At 35.2% G+C, this 18,073-nt stretch overlaps 1 pseudogene; it reads right to left on the reverse strand.

The window, feature by feature from the left end:
• Window positions 1-241: 241 nt before the first annotated feature.
• Window positions 242-17,866, reverse strand: LOC109097020 (annotated as a pseudogene).
• Window positions 17,867-18,073: the final 207 nt, after the last annotated feature.

Consider the following 18,073-nt stretch of genomic DNA (forward strand, 5'->3'; position numbering starts at 1 on the left):
TGTTAGCATTCACTTTTTGGCTTTTCCGTAAAACATAACATCAATTTAATTAAAATACCTGATATTATTTTTATAAATAAAATCCTGTGCGAATATCATATACTGTTGATAGTTTACATTTTCTGTATCTGTATGTTAGACAAAATTGATCTGTTGAAAACAATTAGCAAAGATGCAGAGAAAAAACTAATTGGTTTGTTGAGAAATGTTAGGAAAGATTTGGAGCAAAATCTCATCTGTGTTTTCAATTCCAACCATCCTGAATAGCTACAAAAGGAAGAAAAATCAAGGTATGGGTACCATAGTGGGTTAAGGACACTGAACATATGTATTTTTATGTTACATGGGTTGTTTTTAAGCTTTTGGGTTTGTTTTTTAAGTTGTTTTTGATCTTAGATCAAAATTGAGATAACAAATTACATCTCTGTAAGGCATGAGTGAGACTAAACTATGTACGTCATTTTAACTGTAGTTCTTTGTTGTGGAAAGTAGGTTCATGAAGGCAGAACAATGAGCTTTTGAAGACAATGAAGCAACCATGACTTGGCAAAAAAAAGAAAGACTGCCCATATTGTGGATCCAAATTAAGATCGGTTTGTAATAGCTTGTAATATTAATTTAAAGAATGAAATAAAAGACCAGCTGTATTAGAGGTAGGGAATCTATTTTTTTTTTTTTTTTTTTTTTTTTTGTCTTGAGGGAGCATCACATGTACTTTAATAATACCAAATTGGCATAAATCTGTTTTTTAACCAACAAACCGAATCTGAATATGCTGGTAGTAACTAACAAGAGTGTAAACATGACAGAAAAAATCTCTCTAAAAGTTAGTTGGCACAATCAAAAGATAGTGTTTCTATTTCTTCCAAACACTAAAACATCTCAGAGAGTAGCAGGACATATTTGTGTCTGCACAGGGTTGTGAATGTAAAACAATGTCCTCTGAACTTGTCCTTGATATAATCATAAATCATATAGCGCCTCCAGAACAGTGGCTAAGCCTGTGTTTCAGAACTGAATGGGCAACACTGTCTGTTTTCAGCTCAGGTAAACCTTTCCAAGGTGATCTAGATCAAAGAGAACATATAGATATGAAATGTTGTATATATACTGTGCAAATGACTCAAATACTCAAATACTAGATTCAAATCATTCCACCGTTTTGAAAGAAATAAAACTGTATTTTATTAGTGTGAAAAGGGTATAAAGTCTAGATAGAACATTCTTGACCAGGTACACACTTTCATTGTACTTCTCTTAGCAAAATAAAGCTTGGCTCGTAAGAAGTATCCAACTGGCCACAGCCATTCCTGTAAATGAATGATGAAATGTGCATAGTTTAGAAAACCTATGAAATCTCTCACATCCAAAACAATTCATCATATGGATAGTTTTGGGATAGTTCACCAAAAAAAGAAAATTCTGTCATCATTTCCTCACCCTCAAGTTGTTCCAAAGTTTCTTTCTTCTATTGAACATAAAAGAAGATTGCTGGTCCCCATTGACTAAAACACTATGGAAGTCAATGGGGACCAGAAACCATTTGGTTACTCACATTCTTCAAAATAACTTCTTTAGGGTTCAGCAGAAGAAAGAAATTTATACAGGTTTTGATAAGCTTGAGGGTGAGGAAACTGACAAAATTTGAAATGTGGGAAAACTATTCCTATTCAAACTATGAAAACATACAGGTCCTTGGTGATAGCTGAATCCTTTCGCACAGCTGTAGTTATCAATATCCAGGGCGTTTTCATAAACACCACAGTACACCAGATCACTATTAAACAAATACAGACACACCAACATCAGAGATTTCTACATACAAATGACATCACCGATGCACAAATGTTTTTGTTCTAGACTAAACCACTTATCAAACATGTCCAGTCAGCCAGCCAGAAGAGCGCACTTCTAACACAAGCAGCTGCTTAACCAACAGGCAGACAGCAGGTGTTGTTTTCTACTCACTCTGGATCCAGCGTTTTCATTCCCAGAGGACCGAGCAGCTTCTTCTCTACTATCTCTTAAGCCTTCTATGCTCTTTGCACTGTAAACAACTCTGGTGCCTAGTGGAACAAAGAACTGTATAACAGAACATCCTCAAAAACTCTTGTAAAGAATCTCTTATAAGCACTTGGACTCACCACTACCATGGCGATGGTGATGTTAGGTTTGAGTTGCTAGTCACACCAGGGGCTAGAGGCCCCGTAACTGTCTTTGTAAATGCATTTCTTGTGGACCAGGTAAGGATGTTGCTCATTTGGGTCTGAAGGGTCTTCTGACACATAGAAAAACCTTTCAAAATGATCCTGGTTCCTTTGATTCCACTCTTTATAGGATGCCGACTGTTCTGTTCCTGGAAAAAATGAAACTGTAATGGTACTGACAAATCTTTAAAATATATGAAAATTGATTAGCATGCTGTCCGGTGAATATACTGTATCATAACAGTGAATTACGATACTACTGAAGGTGTGTCTTTTCAACAGGACACAAATGTTTAGACTCAAAAGTGAATCACTGTAGCAACAATCATACGCACACGGCACACCACTAAAATGTTGCTTTGGTAGTAGTTATAACATTTTTTGATGGAATGTAAATAAAGTAAAATAGAAGTTGTACCGTATTTAAAATAAAGTTCTAAACAAAACAAAACAAATGAAGATAAAATAAAACAATACAAAATAAGATACAACAGAATAAAATAAAATAAAACAAAACAAAATAAAATATGATAAAAATAAAACAAAAATTAAATTGAATTACTGGCACCTTATTTTGAAATAAAATTAATTGTATTATTGCCACTTTATCTTGTAATGAATTAAAATAAACAAATACATATTGGCACCTTATTTGTAAAACTAAACTAAAATAAAACAAAAACAAATATTAATAGAAAATATTAATAAACATTTGTCAAAATCACTTTGTAATAAAATACAATATTTAATTATTTGTAACAGACAAAAATAAGTAATCACTGACAGTTTCATTGAGAATGAGAATGTGTTAAAGAGGATGTACCATCTCTGTGTATTGTGACAGAGGAGTATGGGAAATTTCCATTCTCATTCATCGTCATCAGCCAGCCCACCGCTGACTTACTGAGACCCACAATCTCCACCGCAGAGCAGTCCCTGCACATAAACACAACACTATCATCCACTTGACGTATTGAGGACTGGTTTATTCAGGTTTAACGTTACTCAATGTCAGTGTTTCACAATGAAAGCGTTATTTTGTGCTAAATACAGTGGAGCATTATTATGTTGGTTTAGCATGACAGGTATGTTAGCAGGTAGTTATAGTACCTGGGTGTGGCTGGAACACCTCTATTATGGGCTTTGTGGCTCTCTCCCATTTTATCCATCCACGTCCCACAGTTGAAGCGATTTCCACCATAAACAAATCCTGTCTCTGGATTTACTTTGGCCTCCACATTAAAGCCAATGGGACAGGACAATAGGAGAAGCAAGGTATGGTTTGAAACAGACGTGGAAAAACAGTCTTAGAAAATGACTCACCTTCATCTTGCATGTTGTGGTCGATCTGTGGCCCTGTGTTTCTCTCTCTGAACTCTATTTGCTGCATATGACGCTGCATAGCCTCTTGAATGACCACATATAATGGCTGGTCATGAACCTGATGCAATTCATGAACAAAAATATGAACAGCCTTCAGTCAAAATGAAACCATGCCACATCAAAAATAAACATAAAAACAATAGTTTGTGCATTGTGCCTTTTTAATCTTATTAAATATGTACAGATTTGTATATTAAAAGTGATATATACTTAACATAAAATGTCAAAAGCTTAATTTTTTTAAAGAATTGTAAAAAAGTTAATTATACAAAACATTTACAGACGTTTATAAAATAAAATAAAATAAAATAAATTGACATTCTGGAATATTCTGGCCATACTTTTCAATAAAGCACTTTTTAATATGAGGACTAAAGCTGTTAAGCTCCAAAATGACAAAAAGCTTCACACAAAAGCAGCATAAAGGTGGTCCACATAAATCATATAATAGCATACTGTGGTGAATTTAATGTTATTCACATAAAATCTGGCCCTAGATATGCTTGGGCAATTAATTAGCCACTAGCATAGTATTTCTATGGTGCTTTTGTGTCCTTTTTGAAGTTTGAAAGCTCCAGTGGACATTCATTCTAATTGCATGCACAAAAAAAAAATCTCCTTCTGTGTTAAATAGAATAAAAACAATCAGAAAACAATATCTAAAGATGTACAGTAAGTCTGCACCTATTATGAACCGTAAGATATTACATTTAGTATATGAGCAAAATGTCACGATAAGATAATATCCTTGAAAGATGCTAAACATTGCTAATGTAATAAGCAATGGTGAAACAAAATCATAAAAATTAAATGTTTATTTATTCCAGTGACTAATGTGTTGGATGTTATACTGTGTGGAAGTTTGGTAAATTAAGTTGTACCTCCCCTTACTGAATCATATAAGTATGGCATGGCATTGTACTGTATCAAGTATCATAAGCAGTCAGAGATTGTTTCCGTTCTTCTTACCACTGTCCCCAGGGGCTGTGCCTCAGGATCATCAGTGGGATACATACGTGACACAGAGCACATGAGAATATCTGTGCCGTTGAGCACAATATTACAGTAGTCCTGGATACACTGAAGCCACCACCATACTGCATCACGGCAGTTGTAACGGGCTGTGACACCCTGACCCAGCAAATTAGGGATCGGCCCGTGGCGCATTGTGCCAGCAAAGGCCAAGATGACATTTCTGTCAGAAACAACATCAGTTAGAGGATGATTCCAGGTTCACTGGTATGCATTCTAAAATTAGATGCTCACCTGGCCTCCAAGTACCTCCCTGTCAAAAGCATGAGACCGGGCAGGGCTATGAAAGTGTCTCTCCCCCAAAAGCGGAAGATTCCAGAGGAGAAATGCGGCAGACCTGCATAGGTGACAAAATTTTGTAATAAGTTTGTAATATGTAGAAGTGTATAAGTTGGTGCATCAATAATAATTATTTTAATCACAATGCAACTTAAAGGGATAGTTCACCAAAAAATAAAAAAATTATGTTATTAATTACTCACCCTCATGTCAATCCAAACCCATCTATAGAACACAAGATATTTTTGATGAAACCCGAGAGCTTTCTGACCCTTCATAAATGGCAACACAACTACCAAATTAAGGTAGTAAATACATAGTTTGAATTGCTAAATTAAGTCTTTATTTTTGTTGTCTTCGACCACAAAAAGTATACTCGTTGATTCATAAAATTACGGTCGATCCACTGATGTCACATGAACTATCCTATACCTTTCTGGGCCTTCAACTTGGTAGTTATGTTGCTGTTTATGGAGGGTCAGAAAGCTCTATGGTTTCATCAAAAATATCTTAATTTGTTGTCTCAAGATGGGTTTGGATCGACATGAGGGTGAGTAATTGATAACAGAATTTTCATTTTTGGGTGAACTATCTCTTTAAGCATCATTAAGCATGTCAATACGGTAGTATATGCATAATTTTATAGGCATGGGAGAACTTTTAGACAGTATGCACCTGGGGCACTGCCTGGTATTAACCAAGTGGTTATTTTTCTGTAATTTAAAGCATTAAATAAATATAAACAGTCCCGTCAATCAAATGATTTACATTAGATGGAACTGTGTATGAATCCAAACCTGCAGCAAGAGAAACACGAGAGAGGGGCGGCAGGGTGGGGACACGACCCACCCCACACATCTGAACTGAGCCCAGGGCCAGCTGCTTAACCAGGGTCGACCCATTCTGAACAAAGCTGTAACCCATTTCACACATTTACAAATTACACCCCACACAGTTCAAATATTACACTCTCAAACTCCTAAATATTAAACAGAGAACTAACCTGGACATTTGGTTGAAAACAGCATCTACAGCCGTGGCGTATGCCCCTACAATAATGGCATCAAAATAATATGGCACTAAGTAGCGTGGGATATGTTTGAGGTATGTAAATACAGCGCTGAACCACTTTCCAACCTATGAAAAATAAGAAAGATTCATTTAGACAGGATGGATGCTACAACAATGTGCATAAAAATGTCATTTTTCAATTAACAATTTAATATGAATGATTTAAAAACTTTATTACCCCCCTCCCCCCACCAAACATTACTAAAAAACATATTTCCTTTCCTACCTCCCGCAGAGCTCCACCTTTATTCATCAGACAAGAACTCACATAATCAATCATCCAATCACCTTGTCTGAGATTGTCACAGAACGGATGTCCAAGGTCATTTTTGGGCCCAATCTCAGACAACACTGACATAAAAGCTGTAAATAATAAAAGCATGAGGTTTATACAGTCACATAACTACAGTGACCTGAAACCAATCCTGTTACATGTGTATATTGGCACCTTGTAGGCCTCTATACTTCAGCTGAATCCAGGATGGTATATTGTAGCAGCCACCACCATCTTCCTGTTCCTTCACGTCACAGCAGAATAACAACATGTTCAACTCAGCCAGAGTCAGTTTGGACATTAAACTGCCACATAAAACAACAGGCCTTAGTGAGAGAACTGTATTGAACTGACTCACATCATTATCTATTACAATTAACTGTCAAAAAGCACATATTTTGCTTTCTAGACAAATGAATAACTTTCATTGATATTTCGCTTTCTAAAAAAATGAATAGCTGGGAACTGTATTTGAAAATGATTAAGGTAAAAATGACTCACATGTCTAAAGCTATTTTCAGGATGCCAGGGACATTGCTGTCAGTCAGACTGCCGGATTTATAAAGCCGGTTAAACTGTGAGAGCTGAGTTCGCAAGTAGTCAACCATTTTCTGTGAGTTTGGATCGAGACTCAGTCTGTGAGATCAATTACATGTTGAAATGAATTAATTAAGTTCCCCCAAAAATGCATTATTCATTTGTGCTCATGTGGTTTTAAACAAACAAATGCAATTTTTTTTTTTTTACATGGAACACACTTCCATAGATTTTTCCATAGATAGAAAAAAGACAAAGGAGCACTATAAAAGCACCATAAAAGTGGTCTATATAATATGTGCTCTTGTCCTTTTTGGAGCTTGAAAGATGAAGCGGTATGGAAAAATCTGTTTTTCCTGAAAATATTTGTGTGTGTCTTCCATGGGAGAAAATTACAGCAGTTTTGCTTTATACAACCCATGGTCACCATGATTATATTTTTATTATATTTTAGTTAATAAGCAGCTTCTGCGGCTATTTTCGTTTTCATGGCATTAAAGGTGGCAAACAAATTTATATAAATATTATTTGAAAATATGTGAGTAAATACTTAAAAAATATAATAAAAAAAAAAATAAATTAAATAAATTAATTAAAAAGAATTAAATTAAGTATTATTAAATTGTGTGTTTGTGTGTGTGTGTGTGTGTGTGTGTGTGTGTGTGTTTGTGTGTGTGTGTGTATATATATATATATATATATATATATATATATGTATATATATATACTGTATAAGATTGAACACATGACAAATAATTAAAGTGAAATCCATTCTTTAAGACAGCATTAAATGGGATTCAGTTTATCTGGTGTGTGTTTGTTCACCTGAATGCAATTACACTGCCATGTGTGAGCTTTTCAAACAAAATCTCCTCAACAAACTCACTTGCCCTTAGTGGTGTCATCTCCCTGTTTTATGATTTCAATGTCCTTTCACTGAAAACAAAAACACATGTTCTATTCAGGCCTACATCAGAAGGGACAAGCTCTGCACTCAAGTTCAGTAGTCAAATAACTACACATGTAGACAATACCAAACTTCCAGTAAAAAGAGCATGCCAACAAATACCTAGAACACCCACAGAACAGGTTCTCTGTCTGTTAGCCATACAGATGTAAATGTGATCCTGGCAGCCCTCCCCTTCATGTCACAGCGCAGGAGCCACTGACGCTAGTGTCATGTTACCTGGATGTGTTCGCGGATCTCAACCATGTAGTTCGGCATGCCATTGATAAACCTCTCGTATTTCACATATGACTCAGCGTTTCTGTCCACTGTACATGCTTCTAAAATCACCTCCTCGATTTTACCTGCGCAATGAGATGGCAGATAAGAAAAAGCATGTCTAGCTGGTTTATAAGTATACTGATTCATTAGAAATTCAGTGAAAATGAAATATCAAATTACATCATGTGCAATAAAATAAGACAGATGAGTTTGATTTCAATAACATAACTGGAAAGCAAAGGGTTAAAAGTGTTTGCATTTGTACCTGGGATGTACATGGGGGTCAAATGCTCTCTGTATTGGTGTGTTTCTGGGTTTTTATTATAAAGGCTATACGAGGCAGTGTCACAACAGACTGATGTGTGCTGGGACATGGCCTGGTCACAGCCATGGTGTCGTCATCCAGCTGATCTACATAAACCTGTGACATGCATGATGAACATAAATAAAGACACAGACACAGAGAGTCATGTGCACTGATGGTGGTGTAGTCAAGTGGTGAGAAGTGTAGGTTACAGGTTTAAACCTTACAATGGGTCCTACCACCCAAGGAAACACTTTACAGCTCAAATAACACCTATTGGAATATGGAAAGAAATAATTTACAGAGGTCTGAAAAAGTATTTGGATAGTGAAAGATGTGTGAATGTCTTTGGATTAGACAGTAAAACTCAGTGGTGTGTATTTTAAAGAAATGCAGTACACTTTTTAAGCAACATAATTAAAAACAGTTTTTCTTTTATGTTAAACACGATATGCTGTTCAAAAAAATATCTGAATACTTTATCATTGTCAAATGTTAGTAGAAATGCAAAAAGAGCTTATAAAAGTAGGAAAAGGTCATTTGCTTGATAGTTTATTATTGCATATATTATAGACATTTCATTTATTTATTCATACATTTTTTGGGAAAAATGATTAAACATAAGGTTTATACACATGCTGTATTATCTTAAAAATAAAAAAGGAGAATGAATAAAGTAAAATTTGTAGAGATTAATAAGAGATATAATAAAGAGATACAAAAAGTTTAAGTGTCTCTTAAAAGTTCAAATATTTTCTGGGCTTTTTTTTTTTTGTTTGTTTTTTAAATCTGAGTTAAAAAAAAAAAAAAAAAAAAAAAAAGTTTGGTTAGCTTTAGTAGTCAACTAATGTACCAACACCATTATGTGTCATTTTTGCAGACACATTTGCAACATATTTGCCTGTTTGCTGCAAGAGTGATCAATCACAAAGCATTTATGGCTCAGATGACTGGCTAAAAATCATTTTCAAAAACTGTCTGTGAAGCAAATATGGCAGCATTTGCAGTGTAGTTACTCCCATTAAGATGAATGGGAATATCTTTATCCAGGTATATTAGAACCCCTGGCCCTGGGAAACATTTTGTTGTGAAAAGAAGAAAAAAAATAAACAAAAAACAGAAAGGCTTTTGTTAATGTATGAATACTGACCCAGGTACAAAGTACTCTGGCTGAGTGAGAAGAAAAGAAATGATTTGTTGAGGGAGTTTTATAATCAGGTGATGACAGAACAAATGATTCATGTTACATAACTGGTAATGACGTAAATATTTTTACATAAAATACATGGAAATCTCAACACTGACTGCCATTCAAAAGCTTGGGGCGAGTCAGATTTTTAAAAGAAGTCTCTTACAGTATGCTCACCAAGGCTCTTATCAAAAATACAGTAAAAACAGAAGCATTGTGAAATATTATTAATGTTAAAATAAAACGTTTTCTATTTAAAAAAAAAAAAAAAAAAAAACATTTTAAAATACAATATAATGCTGTGATGTCAAAGCTGAATTTGCAACACACAGCAACAGGGTTAGACAGATAGAACGACAGACAGATTGATAGACAGATAGAATGGAAGCAAATTAAGCAAGGTGTGAAGTGTATGACAAAGAATAAACACATGCTCAGGTTACATAATCAGTCATTATTGCATTAGGATATAAAGCAGGTTTATTAGTAATGAAATGTGTTATTAAAGACATATTTTTCATGTACACGTGAAATGCATCAGGTCAAAGCACATGATGCAGAGAAAGAGTTAATGTTTCCAAAAAAAGATATGAATGTTTTGAGTAAACAAAAGAGAGGAAGAAAAAAAAACACACAAAAAGCAAATTTAGCATCAAGGGCAAACATGCAGTCTCTTGCAGTCTGCTGTACCTCTGACGAGACTGGTTATTCCCAGTCGATTAACAAACAAATTGTCAAGCTGTTCACTTCCTGTAAAGAGTTCGGCTATCACATAAAGATTGGGCCTGACCACTCTGGCTGCAGCTAACATGGCCTATGGATACAACAAACAAGATATCACCTCCAACAGTACAACCTTTAGAAGGAATGAAACTACATATTTTCAAAATGAAAATGACCACTTTATGAATTTACAATGTAGCACATTATGTCATTTTTATAACCATATCATGAAATATGAATGCAGATCAATCTGAGCATGTATATTTTTTAAATTGAGGTTGAGTGGTTTTTGTACAGATGCACACCGGAGAAATGTTTGGCTGTGATCTCTGTGTACTTCTTCATATAAGCCCATAAGTACGGACAGTCCTCTGGTTTGACGCCATAGCGAAGTTTCACGCTGTCACCCCAACAAACAAGCTCTCTTCTAAGGAAAACATTAGATCCTAAAAGACAGATACATTAATTACTAAGCTCTTTAACCAGCTAGACACTTAGACACTTTCTAGACCAGCATCAAGTGTGGACGAGCATGCTGTTATTTTTATTAACATTCAGCAGAAACCAGAATAGACACATATTTTGACTCACCTGGCTCTGCAAAATTTCTGAGCGGGTCATCTCCCATGACCCATCCGTTATGTGTGAGCAGATGACAAGCATCATATGGATTCTGTATCAGCTGGTTTTCCTGCACCATGGTCATGTCCTCAAATGGGAAGGTAAAGTATCTCTATCGTTAAAACAAGGCTAAACTGTAAATCTGCCATTCTTATCAGTGTATTTACAATAAAATGCAAATACATTTTACAAAAAGTTTACTCAAGCCATCCAAGATGTAGATAAGTTTATTTCTCCATTGGAACAGATTTTGGGAAATTCAGGGTGAAATCACTTTCTCATCAATGCATCCTCTGCAGTGAATGGGTGCCATCAGAATGAGAGTCCAAACAGCTAATTAAAACATCTCAATAATCCACATGACTCCAGTCCATCATTTAACATCTTGTGAAGTGAAAAAATGTGTATATTAATGAAATCCAACATTTAAGAATTTAACTTTAAACCATCACTTCTAATCAAAATATGAGTCCATTATCCATAATAACAATTCCTCCAGTAAAAACATGTAACCCCTATTGTCCTCTGCCATCATAACCCACCAACATATTTGTCAGAACAGTTTTGGACAGTTTTCACTGTAAACAGTGCTTAATCTGTGCATATTTCTGTCTTGTTTCCACCAGAAAAAGTGATGTTATGGATAGAGGACTCACAATTTAGCAACAGAAGTGATGGTTTAATGTTAAAATTGTCATTACTTGTGGATTGTTGTGATGCTTTTCTCAGTTTGAACTCTCATTCTGATGGCACCCATTCACTGCAGAGGATCCATTGTGACATCTTGGATGGCCTGTTAGCTGAAATCAGATTTCCTTACTCTTTAACAATATGTACCTACAAGCTGTGGCTGGCCAGTCAGATGATCTCTTCCTGTTTAAGTGGGCAGTTCTTGGCCAGAATATGTTGCAAAGCAGACCAGACTTTCTGCTGCCAGTGTTGCTCTGCAAGACTACATAATATTTACCTAGTCACCAAAGGGTTTGTCCGGGTGACAGGCCCAAGCCGTGGGCGGCAAGCCTTTCATTACAAACCGTTCCCACTATACAGTTTATAGCCTTAAATAAAGAAATGATATAAAGTTATCAGATTGACATTAAAGATAAACAGACAGATCATCTGTGAACCATGCACACAGAAACCAACCTTCTCATGATGACAATGCATTATAGCATTCCACATTAAGCTCCTCTACAGTCTACTTAAACCAATCACAGTGCTCTTGAATGGATTTGGGACCGTTACTGTTGTTTTGATAAGCACATTAGCAGAAAGTTAAGTTTATTTGTTTACTGGCATAATACTAAAACTACTTAAATAAATAAATGTAATATATAATATAATAAAATATAACATTACAAACTTTAGTCAAATATTTCTGTACGATTATTTGACAATGAAAACTGGAGTAATGGCTGATAAAAAAAAAAGTCAGCTTTACCATTATAGGAATACATCACATTGTAAAATATATTATAATAGAAAATTGTTCTTTTAAATAATTGTAATTTATTCTAAATTCAATGACAATATACAGTAGTCAACATTTGAAGTGGATCAAAAAAGTTAATCAAAGTTGTCCTAAGACAAGAATGAATTTTGGTTTTAGGTTTTAGGACAACTTTGATGAAAGGTATTGATCTTTTGACTTCAAATGTTGACTACTGTAGACTTACAAAATACTTTGACCTATTGTACTTTGACAAATACTTATAATTTTATGTAGGGGCTGCTACAGTACGTTTATATTATATGACCATCTGAATATTATTACTTTATTGTGATTATACCTGTTGTGATTATACTTATCTGACCCTGACCTTTTCATGTGAGATAATTAATAACTAACCAGATATTTGGTAACAGAAAACAAACACTCTATCCAAAAAAACATTAATAATTAAACAGAACTTGAACATGAAGTGAACTCACGTGTGTCTGCCAGACATCTCCAGGGCCAGTTGCTTGTCTACAGTGTTCCTGAGGCGTCTGTACTGTGAATCCTGGATGACTTTCAATTTTGGCTTTCCCTCCAGCTCAGGCCCGGCAGGTCTGTTACCTACAGATGGCAAATATGCCCAACTTAGCTCAGACCCTACACAATACAAGTGAAAGAGCATCCAAGAACATGCTAACAGACACTCACCAGCCTGAAGAACCTTCCTAAACTTCTCCACAGCTTTCTCGATGTTCACCTGTAGAAACTCCCATAGTTTCAACTGGGAGAAAACCTCCATCCACAGAAGCTTTCTAAGGATCTGAAACCTCAAGCCAATTTATTGGTCACCACAAACATTAAGGCATTTTTGAAATATAAAAAACCTGTGACACCCTCAAGACCCACAGTAATGCATTTGTCTTTCTCAATAAAAGGTGGAAGGCCACTGTCGCTGTATTTTCCATCTGCTATGGCACAGTTGAAATGCCACAGGGCTCTGTCCAAACTAAAAAGTTTGCATAAAATAAACCAGTAAAAACAATTTCAAATTGGCTCATTAAGTATGATAAACTTCAGTCTAGTTTTTAAAGAACTGTTCTGATTCCACATTAACAGTATCATGGACGTTCTGCTCCATGATGACAGCTGTGTTTAAAATATTAAAGAGCAGCAAATGCTTCCTGTGGCAACTTGCCAATGACATCAGAAGTGCCTCAGAGTCCACAAGTATTGATATTAATAAAATACATCCTTTTTTACTTCTTGTAGCCAGTGATTACAAAAGTCAGTATTTTGTTTTGGGATAAAACTCAGAAAATAACCTGATGCATGGAATTATTTGGTATTGCATATTTATAAGCATACAACATATGTAAATAGCCAAGATAAAAGCTGGAAACTTCAGTATGTTACTTTAAAGTTTCCTTAGACTCTGTTGTGAGAATAAGAATAAAAACAAAAAGAATACTGACCACCAAACATTTAAACTGTAAGAAACAATAAAAATGTCTCATATTTACACACATTTATTTATTTATTTAAAATCTTTTTTTTTTCTTTTTTCTTTTTTTGGGTGGGGAGCACTTTTACAGACTAAACATAACCAAAACAAAGCTGGTTGGCAGGACACAGTTTTCAGTTTGACACCTTATTAACCTATACAGTGTTCATAAGGTCAAATTTGTTCCCATGGCATACATGCAGCAGAGGGCAACATGAAACATTAGAATGTCACAAAGAACAAGGCGGAAGGTGCCCAACATTAATCTTCCTGCAGAGCGACTGAAAGGTCAAAACTCTCAACCATTGTGCCACAGATATGACCAACTTTCATCTACACCCTGATCGCTGCAATTGATATAAATAGCCTAACCACTTCGTTCTTGGTCTGCTGTGTCATTCCTCAGAGGTGACACTGTCATTCCAATAAGATAAACAGCCGAAGCCAGAGGCTTTCAGAAACTAGAAACACGATGCAGTGCTGGAAGTTTCTCCTAGTGCTATTCACTACATACTAAAGAAAAAGCAGAAACATACCTGTGTGGTTGTACACCACATCTGTGATGCAAAGCATGTTCCACTCTTTCTTAATTTTTTTCCGTCAGGCTGCCCACATCCATCCAGGTGTAATTCTTGCCAGGTGGGGAGAAATCAGGGTTCAGCTCAAGCTGATCAGCAATGGAGTAGCATGACTGTGATGCGCCTAGTTTCTGAAGAGGTGTGAAGTGAATCATATTGTAACCTGAACATTAAAAAAACATATAAATAATTCCATCTTCTTCAGATAAAAAAAGTTTTTTTTGTAAATTTGGACAAAATAGCTTGTTACTTGGTGTTTGACTTAGCCAACACCACTAATTATTAAAAAACTGAATTTGTTTGCAGCTGAAAGGGAAATTGATATCAATTTCATTTTGTCAAATTAGAAGATGCTTGTCCAAACCACTAAAAAACACAGGCACATATGGCCTGCGTGCTAATACTGAATTTATGTGACTCTGAAAATCTGTAATAAACCACAGATGGTCAAAGTGAAAGAAAGTGCAACCTGGTTTTATGTGGAACATGTCTTTGTCTTATACAGTATAATACACTCAATACCCATTTTATAGATATTAGTGTATGTTTGTCACACATGAGTTTCAACACATAGTGATTCATACCAAAGGCCCAAACACTTAGCAAGGTAAGTCTGAACTGTAATGCAATCGAGAGGCAGGAACTTCCTTTCATGGCTAATACGCAACACTGGATCCACAACAATGAAGCCACCTCCGGTACTTTCCTCATGCCTGCATGCACAGTAGGGTGACACCTATTTTTCTTGGAAGGCAATTAGATGCTGCCTAAATTCTAAGAAGTAAAAACAATAACACAATTCACTCACCCACACCCAAAGGAATACTGATAAGACACTGCTATCTCCAGGTCCAGTTTGCAGTATTTGTCTGAATCAAGCTCTCTGCTGCTGGGGTTCACTCACTCCAGCTGACGGAAGCTGGAGCTGACAAACTTTTTGCCTGGTGCTGGGTAGTTGGTGTGGATATAGACACATTCTTACCCTGCAGGGTTGGGCACAGGTGGAACTGAAGCTCAAAACCTGTGAACTGAAATGTGAATCACATGAGAAACAGCAGGGGGTGTTGCAAATCCAGTAACCATGTAAGTCTGAAACTTTAGATCAAATAGTGCATTATCAGTCAAGATCATAAATTATTGTGTTCGATGATTTTGCTTTTGCATATTTTGGTTTGGGGTGCAATAAAAAAAAAAAAGAAAAGTGTCTAATGCATGGTATTTTAATGCATATTTAGAGACATAAGTGCAAAAAGACTAAAATAAAAAGGCAAAAAGACAGTGCTAAAATGTGGAAGTTGTAGCACATTTATGTTGTACAACAAACATCTATTCAAGCAGACTTACTCATTACTTATAAATCTTATATATTTAATCTATTTTACAAACCCATAAAAATTCCAGAGGAAACCCATGGTTTAAGTAACCAGTATGCTGGTATTCTATTTCATATACAGCAACACACTGACCTTAGCATAATACAGTAAACCGTATTAACATTATCTGCACTGCAAAACCTATAAGCACCACAGAAAATGGCATAGAACACCAGTGCACTCCTCCGCTATATATAGCAGACAGCTTTTTGAATGTGATATTTGGTGCTCATTCACCATGAGTAACACGTAAATCTATCCAAAGCTCCTCCAGGGGTCCAAAGTGTTGAGCTGCAGAGAGTAATAAAGTAGGAGAAATATGAGAAGAAGAATAAATGATGCATTAACACCAGCACTAAAAATTTTACAATAAATATATTAAAGAATAAAATAAACATCATGATAGCATAGATGATGATGGCATAGCGTTTGCAATGCACAACTGATTATAAGAAAGGAGCTGTAACAATAATACCTACCTTGCTCCAGGCGAAATAGAGTGCGCTCTAGTCTCTCTATGTCATTCAAGAGAAGCACTCTGGTCTGTTTACCACAGAACATGTTGATGGTGCTTTTTCGGGATGCCCTTTAAACACAGGAGAAGTTACCTCTGGATCCCCAAGAGTGCAGGCTGCCATATGATAACAATGAACAACATGTGAACAATCTGCTGCAACTGATACATGCTAGTGGCCGATTTACACATTTAACAGATTCACAGTTTCCTAACTAATGTTAGAATAACAATCTGACCAATTGACCTAACCTGACACCACAGCACAGGGATAGATAGATAGATAGATAGATAGATAGATAGATAGATAGATAGATAGATAGATAGATAGATAGATAGATAGATAGATAGATAGATAGATAGATAGATAGATAGATAGATAGATAGATAGATAAGGGTAGGGTAATCACGGCCATGCTGATTATTTAGTATTATAGGACCCTAGTTCATGTAATATTGCTAAAATTATTAGTATTATTATATTGTGGCCTTCAGGCAAAACGTTACTTTGCCTAGCTTCATTCAATTTCGCTCCAGTGTTGCCAACTAATTTTCAGAGGAAGTTGCTAAAGGTAGATCGATTTGTTGATAAAAGTTGCTAAATGATGTTGTGATGTCATTGTGTAATGACGTCATTGCCTAGCCATAACACAAAACAGCGTTTTTACGTAGAATACGCAACGAGATTACTCAAATCTCATCGAAAAGTTTGTTTTTTAATGCTATTTGTTCATAAAAATATTAACTTTGTTAACTTTATAATTAATTCTAAACATAAAATAGTTTAAATTGTAAAAGTAACAAGTAACATCTTTATGGTCAGATTTTTTTTTACAACATTGAATTATTGAACAGTAAGACATTTTCTGTATTTTCTTGTTAACTAGTAAAACTGTGTATTCTGAACAAATATATTTTTAAGCAGTGTACTGGTAGTTAGTTAGTGTGCTAGACAAAAGTCTGTAAAAATAGGACACAATGTCCTGTTAATATGAAGGAACAATCCGTTCGATTTTTCACAGGTGTTTTAGCTTTGTTTTAAATTCCACATTGTATTTTGTGTTTTAAGCTTACAGGGTTACACCTTCAAGGATAACATCCTGGCAGAAAATGACTAGTACCTTTTCAGTTTTTCTACATATTTCTTCTTACAGTGTACCTAACTGAACAACAATTATATATACAAGCTAATAACATGCTGTATCATACATGTGCATATATTATTGACCAGTTGGAACTAGCAACGTAATGCACATTTGACGTTTGTACTGTTAGGTGTTTTTCTTCAGCTCTCTCCAGATTGATGTGCTGCTTGGCTGGCAAGCTGTTCAATGGTTTCCTCTTTTTGTGCAATTTAAATGAAAATATGTGCCTTTTTATCGTTTGAGTCACTTTACAAAAATTGCTAAAAGTTGCCAAAAACTTTTTAAAAATAGCTAAATTTGTTGCTAGGTGCTTTTTGAAAAAAAAAAAAAAAAAAGTTGCTAGGGTAGTCTGAAAAGAAAAGTTGCTTAATCTAGCAACACAATTGCTAAACTGGCAACACTGCTCTGCGCCGCGACGCAAGCACAGTACACACATTGGAACGCCCCTAGTCCAATCAAATTTGAGGACTTTTTTTTTTTTTTTTTTTTTTTTTTTTTTTTTTACAGATAACTATAAAAAATTAATTTTAAATTAAAAAAATTGTTACAAATGCCAAGTAATAAAAAATCTAATAATGATAAAAAATGCCCAAAGGCCATTCAAACTTATTATTTAATAATATCCTTTTTAAATATTTTTAATTGTTTGATTTGAATCTCTAATTCTGCTAACTAT

Source organism: Cyprinus carpio, chromosome B24 (genome assembly GCF_018340385.1).
Source record: "Cyprinus carpio isolate SPL01 chromosome B24, ASM1834038v1, whole genome shotgun sequence".
Classification (NCBI taxonomy): domain Eukaryota; kingdom Metazoa; phylum Chordata; class Actinopteri; order Cypriniformes; family Cyprinidae; genus Cyprinus; species Cyprinus carpio.